Source organism: Peromyscus leucopus, chromosome 11 (assembly GCF_004664715.2).
Source record: "Peromyscus leucopus breed LL Stock chromosome 11, UCI_PerLeu_2.1, whole genome shotgun sequence".
NCBI classification, from domain to species: Eukaryota; Metazoa; Chordata; class Mammalia; order Rodentia; family Cricetidae; genus Peromyscus; species Peromyscus leucopus.
Window position 1 is genome coordinate 20,302,152 of NC_051072.1, and position 13,890 is coordinate 20,316,041.

Below are 13,890 nucleotides of genomic sequence, written 5' to 3' on the forward strand. Positions count from 1 at the left end.
AACGTTTGCTTAGCTGGTAAGCATTAAGCCTGTGTAAATAGACTCTAGAAAGTTAAATTTCAAAGGATCTTTTTGCATTAAGGCCTGTGAGTGGCTTGATTTCTTTCTATAGCTATACTTAAGAATCCTAGTGATGTCTGTCACAGGGGGCTGGAGATGGGCATGTGTGTAGTTCAGCTGCTTGCCTCGCATACACAAAGCCCTGCCTTCAATCCCTAGCATGATATAAACCAGGTAGGGTGGTGCATGCCTATTGTACTAGCACATGGGAAGTGGAGGCAGGAGGATCAGGAGCTCCAGGTCATCCTGGGCTGCATAGCAAGTCTCAGGCCAGTCTGGGATAGCTGTCTCGATAGTAAACAAGTAGAGAATAAATACATAGCAGAGTTGAGAAGGAAGCCTGCTCTACAGTAAACGTCAATACACATTCACCGTGGTTCTTTCAAATTACATTGTGTGTGTGTGTGTGTGTGTGTGTGTGTGTGTGTGTGTGTGTGTGTATGCGCACGCGAGATGGAGAACAGGAGCATTCCTGAATTTATTGAATGCCTATCATGAGCCAAAACATGTGCCTATCCCTGCACCTGGCTCATGATAGGCATTCAGTGAATTCAGGAATGACAACCCAAAATGGCTGACACTCATTTATTCAACCAATGCTCACCAGGCACCTGTATGCAGTAGGCACAAAGATGGGCCCTTGGAATAGAACAATAAACAAGGCTAGCTGCCCTTCCTTGAAAGAGGGTACAGTCTACAAGAGTGACCAGATAGCTTAATGGCAGGGAGGCAGCCAGTGGGGCACCAAGGAGGGTTCTGAAAATGTTCTAGGGGTGGGTTTCCCAGAGAAGGTGGTGTCTACACTGAGTCATGAACGGTGAGTAGGAATCAATCGGGCGATTATGGTTAGAGTCAGGCTATATCCCCCATTTGTGTGTTCAGGACTGTGCTAAGAGAAAAACCTGTCTGCAGCACAATCCTGGGCCGGCAGTTCATCATCTCCCCCAGGTGCCAAAAGATGGCTGGAGACTAGTTAAGTTTTACACGTTGTCATCCACAACTACACAGAAACCACCCATGTTTTCTGACTGTAAAGACCGAAATAGAAAATGCTGTCATCGGATCTGGAGTGGGGGGGAGGGGAAAAATCTCCCCCTCTCCTCTGGTTTCTGTTAATGTGATTTATGCTCTATCTAGGAATGCAGCCTTTTATTTGACTGAACCAGTTGACGTCTCCAAGTCACAGCTGCATGCCCTTTTCTCTCCCTCCCCATTTTTCATCAGCCGTCTTACTACATTGGGTTGAAGGTGACCGAGGCTCCAGGTTAGGTGGCTGCAGGAGGGGGTAGTGGATGAGGCTTGAGACTGAAAAAATCCACCCATGACATCCTGGCTCTTGTACTAATTCTTCTGAAGAGGCAGAGAATGTGCTGAGGGAGGGACCACAAAACAATAGGCAGTCACTAAGGAAGCCCCAGTGAGAAGTACCCTTTGTCCCAATGCTTCAGTTCCCCTAAGGTCAACTTGGACTTCCTTTAATTGGCTCCGGGCTCCCATACCAAACTGGCTTCTCATGGGGACTACTTTCCCTGGGCACAAGTATTTGGTGGCTCTGCTTACAGAGCCATAAAGCCTCAGCTGTGGCAAGGCCATATGGGTGGTAGCAGCAGCAACGCCGTATTCATCTATCTACTGTGTTTATACATAGGTTTGTACAACAAGGCTTGACGGAGCTCCTTCTGTTAGCACTGTATTGTGGGAAAAAAGCAAAAGGAAGAAGCTGAGAGCTTAGATTCTCAGTGGCTTTTAAAGGGCTCACAGCATAATTTCTCAGCTAGAGCGTTCTTCACACTTTGAACTGGGAAGTCACTGGGAGAATCTGGTCTGTGTTTTTGAGGATATATGTAGCTGGATTCCAGGTCCCTGACCCACGAGATACCAGAAGCACTCCTCCTTGCAGTTATGACTGCAGAAACATCTCCAGATGTTACACATGTCCTTTATGTAGTGAGGGGATGATGCAAAATAGGTCCTGGGTGCGCCCCCAGGATTACTTTCTAAGACGGCATCCCAGATGCTCCATATACCCTTTGTACTTAATCTCCCTTCTTTGAAAAGCCTAAATGGAAGAGGTTGACCATGAGAGTAGGAAATGTAGGGGACTACTCACTAGAGCCTGGTGGGTAGTCGCTGTGATTTGGACTTTCTCATTCCATAACATCTCTAAAGAAACAGAGAACCCTCAGGGATGATGTTTGGAGAGATGTGGTAAGAGCCAAGTAAGTTACCATGAGTTTATTAGAAAAATCAGTGATGGAGTGCTTGAAAGAGAGAGGTAGCCATGGGCTGGGCAGGGGAGGGGAGACACCTTCTAAAGACATCAGAATGGTCTTTGTGTGTTTGTGGGTGACAGGTTGACTGGTACAGTGAGTTACACACCCTCACCAAAGGTCTAATATCAATGGGTCTGCCTGACCCTGAACTTGCCACAAGATAAGATCTGGATGCAGAGCACTGTGTAGCAACTAAGAACAGGCATGATTTCCACAGAGGCTCTGAGTCCCATATCCTCAGCTTACCAGTGTGTGGTGAGAAGCCCCACAGTTTCACTGTCTGAAAAAAGAAAACATCCCAGGAATGCATGCTCTGCTATAGTTTAGATGTTACATGGGACTGAAAAGGCCCATGTGTTAAAGACATTGGCCCCAGATATTAGGTCCTGTGGACCTTTAGCACGGGGTAGTATGGAGGAAGTACCTGGGTCACTAGTGTCGTGCCCCCAAAGATTGTGAGGCCCAAGCTTTTTCTTTCATCCTTCCTGGCCAGGAGGAACTCAGTTCTATCCAATCAACACTTCCCAACAGTGCCACCCACACCAAAGGCCTAGAAGCAATGAGTCTACCTAGTCATGGACCAGCACTTGTTAAAGCCAGGAGCCAGCATCAACCTTTCCTCTTGAGAAGTTAATTCCCTCAGGTATTTTGTTTAAGTGAAGCAAAATTCACTTCACTAGATTATGAAAAGATGCCAAGCCTGGAATAAGAATTTCATGAGTTAAAATGTGGTGGGCCTAGGAAAGAACTTGGGGTCTAGAAGGTAGACAATGGATGCTGGGCTTTTTAGTATTTGATTCTGTTGTACTTCACTAGAGATGAGAATCCTTGCTGTAAATAATCACATCCTGCAAAGATGTCCTATAGACACCACAGTTTCCCTTACTTACTATATGCATGGAAAAAAAAAATCACAAGTTGATATGTTCAGGTTGGTTACCATTGCAAATGGTTCAGTACTTCTGTGGGAGCCTCAAAAAGTAGTGTTGAAGTCATCTTACCAAGAAGGTTTCAAAGGGAGAAAGAGGCAATGTGGGCATCTCTTGAGATGTCACTCACGCATCTATCCATATGCCCGACACTGACGGAAGACCCTTTTGATTCCGGGCATCCTGTTCCTGTTAACTACATCTGGAACGCCAGTAAGGCACCACTCTCCCCATGTGTCGCCTGACTGGGGAGGATTGGCATTGTTAGTTGATGAGCACTGTGTCAGAATCCTGAGGTTTCTCCCTGGGCCTTGCTCAGCATCAGCTGCTGACACTGGCTTTGTATCTATGGAGAGCTCATGGCCTGAATGTGACGGGGGATCTTGGTGATCTCCTGGGAATTTCCGCTTGCTGTTTCTCTCGGGCTTTTTATAGTTACATAAGGTTTAGATCTGCTAGCAAACACTTGTATAATGATGCCTCTCTCTGTTTATAGACTCAGGATAAATTGTCCTAATGGGAAATATCTGTCTTTAGGAGTGATTTGGATCAAGGTTTTTATTTTGTGTTTGTGTGCAGTTCATCTGCCTTTCTAAAAATCATTTTGATGTCTGCTTCATTCATGTGACTTCTCCCTTGCTGATAAACAACAGGACTCAATAAACCTTACAAAGCCTGTTTTGATCTAAAAGTAGCTAGCACTGGGAAATATATGACCCAACCCTGTTTGTTCCCATGGATGCTAAACCAAAAGACACCATTGGATTTGAAAACTCATAGAGGACATTGGATAAGAGCTTGGGAAATGACTGACCAGAACCTTGCCCACCAGCATCCTGGAAATCTCCTTCCAATTCAGTTGTCTTAGGGTCGGTCTTACAACACAATAGAGTAGTATTTACTCATCTGCTATGTAAAGTTAACTTCTAAATGAATGATTACCAGTTTTTAAAGATTGTTTATTTTGTGTTTTGCCTGTACTGTGTATCTATGCACTGTGTGTGTGTGTATGTATGTGTGTGTGTGTGTGTGTGTGTGTGTGTGTGTGTGTTGCCTACACTGTGTATCTGTGCACTGTGTGTGTATGTGTGTGTGTTACCTATGGAGGCCAGAAGAGGGCACCGACTTCCCTGGAACTGGAGTTAACAGACAATTGTGAGCCACCATATGGGTGCTGAAAACTGAACCCCAGTCCTCTGCAAGAGCATCAGGTTCTCCTAAATGCTGAGTCATCTCTCCAGCTCCCAGTTTCTTGTTTTGTTTGTTTGGATTCTTCAGTTCTGTATACCTTCTCTGTGTACCTTCTCTGTCATGGAATGACTCCATCCATGCCTTCCATGGTTGTACTAGGAAAAGACCTCTCCTTCTCTAGACTTGGTCCGTGCTTACCTTGGGACACTTTGTTTTTGTTTTTATTTTCCATGTCTCCTCCCACTGACTGGGGATGAACACTTAATGATGGGAGGTGGTAGTGTGGTAATTAAGCACACCCTTTTGAGTCAGACTAAATGGGTTTGAACTGGGACTCCAGCACTCACGATGTTACTCAACCTCTTTGTGACTCAGTTTCTTTGTGTTACATAGAACCAGTAATTACTGCTGCTTCACAGAGATACTGCAGCCTAAATGAGGTAGATAGCATACATGAAATAGAATGGGCACAGGCCCAACAGAATGATAGTAAGAGCTTAGTAATTCACAGTTATCATCAACTATGAAGTCGATGAAGCAATGCTTTCTGTATGTTTAAACAGTTTACATATGAGTGAATCCATGAAATATACTTATGTTCAATATACTAATGTTTTATATACTTATGTTCAATAACCAAGGATGGGTGTATTCTTAAGGTACCCACCCAAATGTAAAGGTCCAGGTTGGGTAGATCATGGCATTTTCTCTTGAGTTAATAATATTATCCACGGAAGTCCAAGACCTTTGCTCTCACATTTGATGGAATAACTGAGAAACACTGCCGTTCTAGCAGGGAATGGGGGCAGGTCTTCAATGTAGCTTCTGCCTAAGCATGCAAGACTCACTAAGGATGGAGGCTGAGAAGTGAAGACCATCAGTGATGCAATGTGAGGCTGTTCTGATGTCAAGCTGGTATGTAGTAGGATAAGCAAGACGTCTTCATATCTAACCCAAGTTTTGATGGTGTATTTAGTCTCTTACCTCTCCTGTCCTTTGTGGAGATGAAGAACAGCTGGCCTGCATCCTCTTTATAGGAGAAGACTGTTAAGTTTGCCTGGGGCACTTTTCCCACACAGACTAAACAACTCCAGGTCCTTTAACCTTGCCTCGTAGGTTCTATTTTTCTGTCTCCTTAATCATTTCAGTTCTCTCTTGGAACTTTTCCAGTCTCTCTACATCTTCTGTTAAGTAGAGGACCTCAGACTGAACATACTCCCTTGCAAGAGTGTGTCTGCTGTCAAATTCGTTATCACGGAATAGGGAGCTGTGGTGCACTTGGCTCTCATGGTGGCTCTCCACCATGGCGAACATTCTAGCAGCGGTCGCCTGTTTCCTGTCAATCCACCAGGCAGGTTCTTAGTCAGCGCGTGGCCCACTTTGATGGTTGCTCCTTCAGTTTGTCTTGAATGGAGACACTAAGCGCATTTGTGTCTGTCCCTGCTGATTATCACCCCCGAGGATACAATTTTGTAATCAGCCATCATGCTGAACCCCCAAACTGTCTTTAATGAGCCATTTCCTTAATGTGTTGAAGCTGCTTTGGATCTTCTTAGCACATCAGCGATTTCCCTCTTGGATTCATGTTATTCATAGTCTCTGGGTGTCCACAAAAAGATTTCTAGTATTATTGAAACCAGACCCAAGATAAAAATCCTGGTGCATACTTGAAGTCCGCCTTTGTTTACCGAGCCATTGATCTCTTTTCCAGTCAGGAGTGGAGCCTGGGGCGGGAAACACAGGCCGGTTCCTATCTTTCTGACAGGCTGATGAGAATGTCATATGTTTTCCAAAGCTTTCCTGAAATTGAGACATTATGCAGATGTGGACAAATTGTTAATCCCCCAGCTCATACACGCCCTGAACTGATAGTCAGTAGGGAAGAGAACTATTTATTCGAATTATCCTTGAAGCTATAGCTGACTTTAAGTAGCACTGATTTACCTGTCATAAATTCCATACCAGATTAAAGTCATGGAGAAAGCTAGAGCTGACACATGAAATTCAACCAGAAAGACACTCAAAAAGGAAAAGGTACCATTGGAATTATTATTAGAAAATTATTCAAGTTGAGCTTAGCGCCCATGACACTTGTTAGATACTGAGATGTCATGTGAAAGGATGCTAGTGTGTCCACTAAAGCGTCTACCTGTGACAAAAGAGCTGGAAAAGGGAGGGGAGGGAGTGTTAACATCCATGACGCCCCAGCTTCTTAAACTGTGGGTCATGGCACATGGTAGTGGAAAAAATGAAAATAGTAAAAGGTTCTAATGCCCAGTGGCCAAAAATAAATTCAAAATCAAATCTTCAAAGAATCAGAGGTGATTGCCTGTGTTGCATCTGATAACTTCAGTGTATCTTTGATCTTCTCCAACTCTCCCCCTGCCCCCCCCTCACACACACACACACACACACACACACATACACACACACACACACACACACACACACACACACACACACACACGTTGTTCTCCTGGAGCTGTCCAACTTGGGTTTTTTAGGGGTCTTTTACAGGGACCTGTGCTTACCTATCAGGCTAGACTGGCTGCCCAGCAAACCCCACGGGTCCCCCATGTCAGTCTCCAGCCTCACTCACGGCACCAATCTGCTTTTTTTACATAGATGCTGGAGGGCAAACTTGGGGCCCCTTTCTTGACAACCAGCACATGACAAGCTGACCTAGCCCCGAACTCTTGGTTCCAATCATACAACATGACAACGTAAGCACTTTGTACTGTGTGTGTGTGTCATTGTGCCACACAGCGACGACTCTGCTGAAACACCTCCACTCAGACTATTTATGTTATGAACTGTGGTGTTTTGACTACACAAAAGCTTCCTGCTTGTCTAGAAATGTAATGGTTCAATCATAGAAAACAGTCAAAAATTTCCTACAATCATTTCTTAGACTATAAGCATCAAATTAGTTTATCTTTGGATTGGATTCTATTACAATGTTTGATTTTAAAACCTATTGCTTAACGTTGCTAAACTGAGATTCATAAGACTCATTAAATGAACACTGCCTTGGAATTAGGACAGAATTTCTAGCAACTTCTGAAAATGGTCCTAAATATACTTTTGCCATCTTATACTATCATTTTTGTTTGTTTGTTTTTTTAGAGACAGGGTCTCACTACATAGCCTAGACTGGCTTGGAACTCACTATGTAGACCAGGCTGGTCCCAAGCTCATAGAGATCCGCCTGACTCTGCCTCCTGAGTGCTGGGATTAAAGGTGTGCACTACCACTGCCTGGCCTGATATTTATGTGAAGCGGCATTCTCAGCAGTGATGATTATAAAATATCAGTCAACTCTGAAAAATACTGAGGATGCTCTGTGTCTTGAAATACCAGATCTTCCACCCAAAATTTAGTGCTTTATGTAAAAAACAAAGCAGTATCTCATTATCATACCAATTTGCTTTCATCTTTAATAAATGATAAAATTACATGTAGACCAAAGAAGTGTTTTAAATCCATTTCTTTATGCTTTGCTGCCAGTAAATGCTTGGTTTGCTTTATCTAATTTGTACACTTACATATCCAAGGTTGTATAACAGTTTCTCAGGCCGAAAGGAATTGCAGATGGAGAAAGTTTACAAAGGTTTATCGTCTAGAAGCAAGATACTTTTCTGTTAAGAGTGGAGATGCAGCCAGTCTTTTCTGAAATCATGAGGTCTTTGGAGGCCCTGGCCAGCAAAGCTAGTCTCCCAACACACACAGTGTTCCTGGGACCTCCACCAGGTGGTGTTGGCTACAGGGACTAGCATTTTGAGATAAACTGTCAAAGAGCCTGGCATTCCTGCCTCTTTCCGGTTTCTCTTGTGCCGATCTGAATGAACCGACTGGGGGTAACCCGAGGGCTGGTAATTGTGGCGATTATTTACCCGTGTGCTCCTGGGCAGCTTCTGGCAGTGGGCAGCTTTCCAGCCCTGGCTTGACGTGGGCTGGCTTCTGCTAGGCTCTAATTACCCATTCCAGTGGCAGTAATGGTACTGGGAACGGGCAGCCTTCTTTGGCTTCCTCCATTATAATTAATTGCATCGAATTCCAAAAGATTGGTCCGTTGCAAAGCTCATTTACTTTCAGGGGCTGCCGGATGTCCAGGCAGAGAATGATAGCTGGAAGACACCGGATGAAGTGAAACTGTGCAGGATTCTGATACAAACCAAGGCGCTGCGAGGGTGTGTGCCTGTCTGTGCGAGTCCCAGGAGGGAGGCATAGATTGTTTGCGCTGACATTCCTTCATTCAGCCTCAGGAGCTCTCTCTATCCCTAGCTCAACTCTGCCTGGGAGCACCAAGTTGGAGCCCTCCAGAGCCAGGTGAAATGTGTTTTGTTTGAGCCAAAGTTCGTTAATGGTTTGAGGTTTGGCACAGCAGTGCTTTTACGTTTCAACAAGTGTTAGGAATGGAAACAGAGAATAAAATACAATTGGGGTTTTTGAAAAGCAATGGAACGATGGGGCGGGGCCCCGTGAGCCTTCTCTTCTACTTAAAGAAAAGCAAACCTTGTTTTCCTAAGTCGTTCTTGCATTCTCATTAATTTAAGACAGGAAGCCTTCGGTGGGTGTGACATAAACAAGTTGGGCTCGTGGGTCGGGCTTCCTCGTCAGTTTGCAGCTGGAGAGATGGCTGCGCCGCCCAAGCCCATGCGGGCCTCTCGGGGGATGACTTGTTGACTGAGCCCCGCAGAAGGTGGGAGGGGCAGGCGAGCGAGCGGAGAAGGTATAAAGGAAATGCTTTAGCCGTGCAGTCACTGGCGATTGTAATTCAGGGGTGGTGAGTTTGGTTATTCCCGCAGAAGGAATCTGATTTGGAGTTTCTGGAAAGTTCCCTGACATCCCGCCCGGTAGGATAGTTGTGATTTTAGTTAGGGGCTCCCCCACCCCAACAAGAAGCTAGGCTTCTGCTGACGGTGAAGCGGAGGGGTCATGAAATAAATGATGTTTGGAGTTGCAGCTTCCTAGAGTGTAGGAGAACTTCGGCCAGGGTGGGGTTATCTGGGTGCCGGGGGAGTGGGGGAGCGTCTTTCCCAGTTCACCGCAGGAAGCTCCCGCTCACGGGATGTAAACAAAAGTGTCTGAAAGAGAAACCCCAAACTCCATGCAACCCTCCCGGTGGTTTCCTTTTCCCTGCAGAGGACGGGGTGAAGGGGAAAGGACTCTGGAATGCCGTGGAGTTTTGACAAGTGAGGAGTCGGGCTAGGATTGCATTACAGCCTTTTCATAACCCCTTCCACCCGCCGAGCAGGGAGGGGTCCTCCCGCACATCCGTAGCCCGCTGCGAGGAGCATTGGCGACGTCCTGCAGGAGCAGGAGCCGAGGCTCGGGGCCACGGGACAGCCGGGGGACCTGGGGAGGGCAGCGTCCCCGTGAAGCCCGCCCCGCCCTGCTTGCCCGGTGCCCGGGGCTGCCAGCAGGTGCTCGGGCTAATGACGGCTCTCTGGGACTTGCTCAGCTCAGCCCCAGAGGATTACCCGGAGGCCAGCTGCTCCTGCCCCCGAGGCTCCCGGAGTTGCTGAGGAAAGAGGTCTGAGAGAAAGCTTCCAGAAGTGACTTCGAAACTGGAGGTAAGAATCTTAACGGGGAAAAGCCCAGGCCTGGAGATCTGATCCAGACTGAGGTGCCTAGAGAGGCTGGATCCGCCAATGTGGGAATTGAGCCACAGACTCCCCGAATGAGCGGCTGCCTGTCGGGCTTGTGACTTTCTGCCGGGCGTTTGCTAGCCTGGGATGGTTTGTATTCACTGGGAGCAGCGATTTGGAACTGGTTTGTCAAAGGAGGCAACGTGTGTGTGTGTGTGTGTGTGTGTGTGTGGTGTGGTGTGGTTGAAGCAGTCTGGGTGTCAGTCCTACGGTCCTCGGACCTTCCTCCTGGCTTTTGGTTAGCTTCTGGTTACCTTTTGCAGAACAAAGCTAGTCCCTGTGGATGTTTCCACACACGAGGCTGTCATCTCTGGGGATAGATCACTGCTGCAAATTACTAAACACTGTGCTTGGATAACAGCCCTGTTCACTGATGCGCAAACTGCTGTGATTGGATTACCCGGGAGTTAAAAGTTTTCTGTTGTTGTTTTGAAGGAAGGATGCTTGGGAAGAGGATAGGTTTTTAACTGCTGCTGTTTTGGGTATTTGTCTGGCTTTCCTGAGACAGGGCCTCCCTCTGTATGTAGCCCAGGCTGGCCTCAGACTAGTGGTGGTCCCCCTACCTAAGGCGCCAGTATTGGATTATGGATAATATAGTTGGGAACAACTTCTGGCTGAAGATGGCATTTTGTATCGCACAGTCCTGCTGTAGTGGGCCGTGGAGCAGCACTGAGAGTGAAATGACTTCAAGTGATAAGAGTAAAGCAGGGAGGAAACTGTCATCTTCAGAGAAAAGTTTCTTAAAGAAAAAAAAAAAGGTTATTTATTTATGTCTATGAGAGCTCTGTCTTCCTGCACACCAGAAGAGGGAATCAGATCCCATCACAGGTGGTTGTGAGCCACTATGCATTTGCTGGGAATTGAACTCAGAACCTCTGGAAGAGCAGCCAGTGGTCTTAACCACTGAGCCATCTCTCCAGCCCCAGAGAGACTATGTTTCTGAGAATTTAACCATTTCTCTTTGCACAAAATGGGTTGAATTGAATATGATAGGAAGTATAATCTATAAAAGACTGTGTGATAACTTTTTTAATCCTAAAATCACATTATAGGTGAATCATAAAGTCAGGTAAGATTCTCAGACCTTCAGTCATACCTGCATGGGCTCTAGGAACAGCTGTGGGACTCTGGGGTGACAGTCAGAGCTTTGTGAAAGGAGGCTCTATTGGGTTGTATAGAAATAGAAAAAAAAAAATTAGCCAGACAGTGGTGGTGCACGCCTTTAATCCCAGCACTCAGGAGGCAGAGAGCTCAGAGTTCGAGGCCAGCCTGGACTACAGAGACAAGTTCCAGGACAGCCAGGGCTACACAGAGAAACCCTGTCTCATGTCCCCCTACCTACTCCCCAGAAAGAGTTTCTGGATAGACCAGCCGGAGACTGAAATGGGATATGGGGGCTGGAAGTGTTGGGGAAAACCTGTATGAACTCAGTTCTAAGGTTCTCAGCCTGCTCTGCTGAGTTTAACTGTAACTGTTGGGGGGCCCATTTAGGCCCTCCCACCTTGCCCCTTGTAGCTTGAATCTTGAAAGGTTTTACTAATAAAAACAAATCTGGAGCCAGGTATTGGGGTTAAAGCTGAAAGATCAGAGAAACAGAACCAGCCACAGCCAACCTCACCTCGCCAATTCCTCAGCTGATCTCATTTCCTCAAACTGGAAGCCTCTGTGTCCTCATCCGAATGGGTCTCAGCTGAACTGCTGCTAAAAGCTAAAAGCTTAACAGACCTAGTTCCTGGTCCTCATGCCTTATATACCTTTCTGCTTCCTGCCATCACTTCCTGGAATTAAATGCATGTGTCTCCATGCCTGGCTGTTTCTAGTGTGGCTTTGAACTCACAGAGATCCGAATGGATCTCTGCCTCCAGAATGCTAGGATTAAAGGTGTGTGTGTGCCACCATTTTCTGGCCTCTATGTCTATCTAGCAGCTGTTCTGTTCTCTGCCCCAGATAAGTTTATTAAGGTGTACATATTGGGGAGTACAATATCCCCACAGTTCATAGTGGAAGGAAGCTAGTACGGACTAGCAGCTACACCAATACTTCCTGTTTGTTTCCCACTCCCATAAATCACCCAGCATCACATCACACAGGGAAGACTCTCCTCAGCCTCTGCTGCTGTCAATGTCTGGATACCCTGAGGTCCTCACACTGCAGAGCCCTTGAAGAGTTTTCATTCCTCCCTGTCTCTTGGACATGCTGCTCAGCCCTGCCTTCACTGGGCTATCAGTTCTCCAGAGCTTTGGCCTGGCAAAGGTGCCCTGCCTTCTTCGGTGGGTGCTCCAGGGAGCTGGCTGGGCTCTTCCCAATTCTTGTGTGGCTTCTGATTCCTACTCTGGCATCCAGTTGGAAGCCTGAGCTATTCTTCATCAAAGTACACCAGTAACTTTAGGCCATTGATTAAATTGATTGAGTGAGACTGGGTATCACTATGTCACCTTGGCTGGCCTCGAACTTGCTGTGCAGACCAGACTGGCTTCTGCTTCCCAAGGGCTGGAATTAAAGGCATGCACCCACCATACTCAGTCCAAGAATAGGGACAGCGATCATTTTCTTACCCCTCACCAGCCCCAGTTTCTGTGCCCCACCGACAGCCACTTTCAACATACAGAAAATGGGTAGTCGTTTTTAAGTGGTAGGTGCCCCTGCCCCGTGGTTCATCTTTCTTGCAGAGGTTGTCCTCTTCTGATTGCACTCTGGGTTTGCTGCCCTTGAGCAAAGCTGGGCTGCGTCAAGCATCGAGATTCACTCACCAGTAGGCACAATGAGCCAAACGACTGCAGGAATGTTTTAAGTTTAGGAGAAGGAACTAACCCTCCAAGACTGTCACCATCCCAGCATACCCATGTGTCCCTGTGCTGGGGATGTGATCTCCCTCCTTCTCATGGGCATCCTTTATCATGTGAGCTCCCCCAAGCCTTGCCTTTGCTGTTCTTTTCCTTTTAAGTGCCCGAGAGAACATGCATATGAAGTCGGTGTTTTGAGAGGCTGATGGTCAGGTGGAGCTAGGTTTGAACTCCACAGTGGAAATCCCTCCCCCTTGGAATCTGGAAAGTTGCTCTTCCTAGGCTCGGTCTCCCGCTCATGGGTCAGCTTGCTCATAAGTCAGCTGTCATTATTCTTCCTAGTGTTTGAAACTATTTCCCCCCTCTAGGAATTTTTTTCCTCTGTCTTTTAATATCCTTTCTCTTTATAATGAAGATTTATTGTAATATGCCTTGGACGAGAGTCTGTGTCCGTGTATCTAGCCTTCTGATGAGCTATCTCAATCTGGAAAATCTGCCTTTTGGTTCTGAACAGTTTTTTGTTTGTTTGTTTTTTGTTTTTAATAAGAGTCCCCTTCCTCTCTTTTGGAGCACCATTAATTTGGAGGAAGTTTTTATGAACGGAATCATTAAACTCTTACCCATTCTATTACATTTCCTGTTTCCTTTTTTTTTTTTTTTCTAAGTTCTGCTTCTTGGGAAATTTCCTCATTTTGTCCTCCAGACCATATATCCCAGTTTTATGTTGGCCATCAAGTCACTAAATCCCAAGAGCTGCTGAAGGTTCTGAGTTGTCTTACAATAACCTCCTATTATTGTTTCAGGAATGAGAAGTGTCTCCGCTCCACAGGCCTCGGGACAGCGTCTTTGAAGTCCTTCTCTCCCCCCCTGCATTGTCTCTGTTTCCTCTGATTTCCCCTTAGCTGTTTGTTTTCTTTTTTAATCTCTTCCATGGTGAAGGCTTTCCCAGCGTGTTTGATGATCCTTGACCCGTCTCTGAGATGCTAATTGGAAAGTCTGAACG

The 13,890-nt window shown here is 46.2% G+C and overlaps 1 protein-coding gene across 3 annotated transcripts in view; it reads left to right on the plus strand.

Annotated features, from left to right (window-relative positions):
• Pdzd2 (PDZ domain containing 2) overlaps positions 1 to 13,890 on the plus strand; it is a 381,914-nt gene that overhangs the window by 184,009 nt on the left and 184,015 nt on the right. Inside the window, exon 1 of one of the 3 annotated variants that reach the window (XM_037209380.1) lies at positions 8,921 to 10,029. The exons of the other annotated variants lie outside the window; for them this stretch is intronic. The gene's annotated coding sequence lies outside the window, so the exon portion shown is untranslated. Of the gene's footprint in view, positions 1 to 8,920; positions 10,030 to 13,890 lie in introns of those variants that run through there. 3 annotated transcript variants of the gene reach the window in all.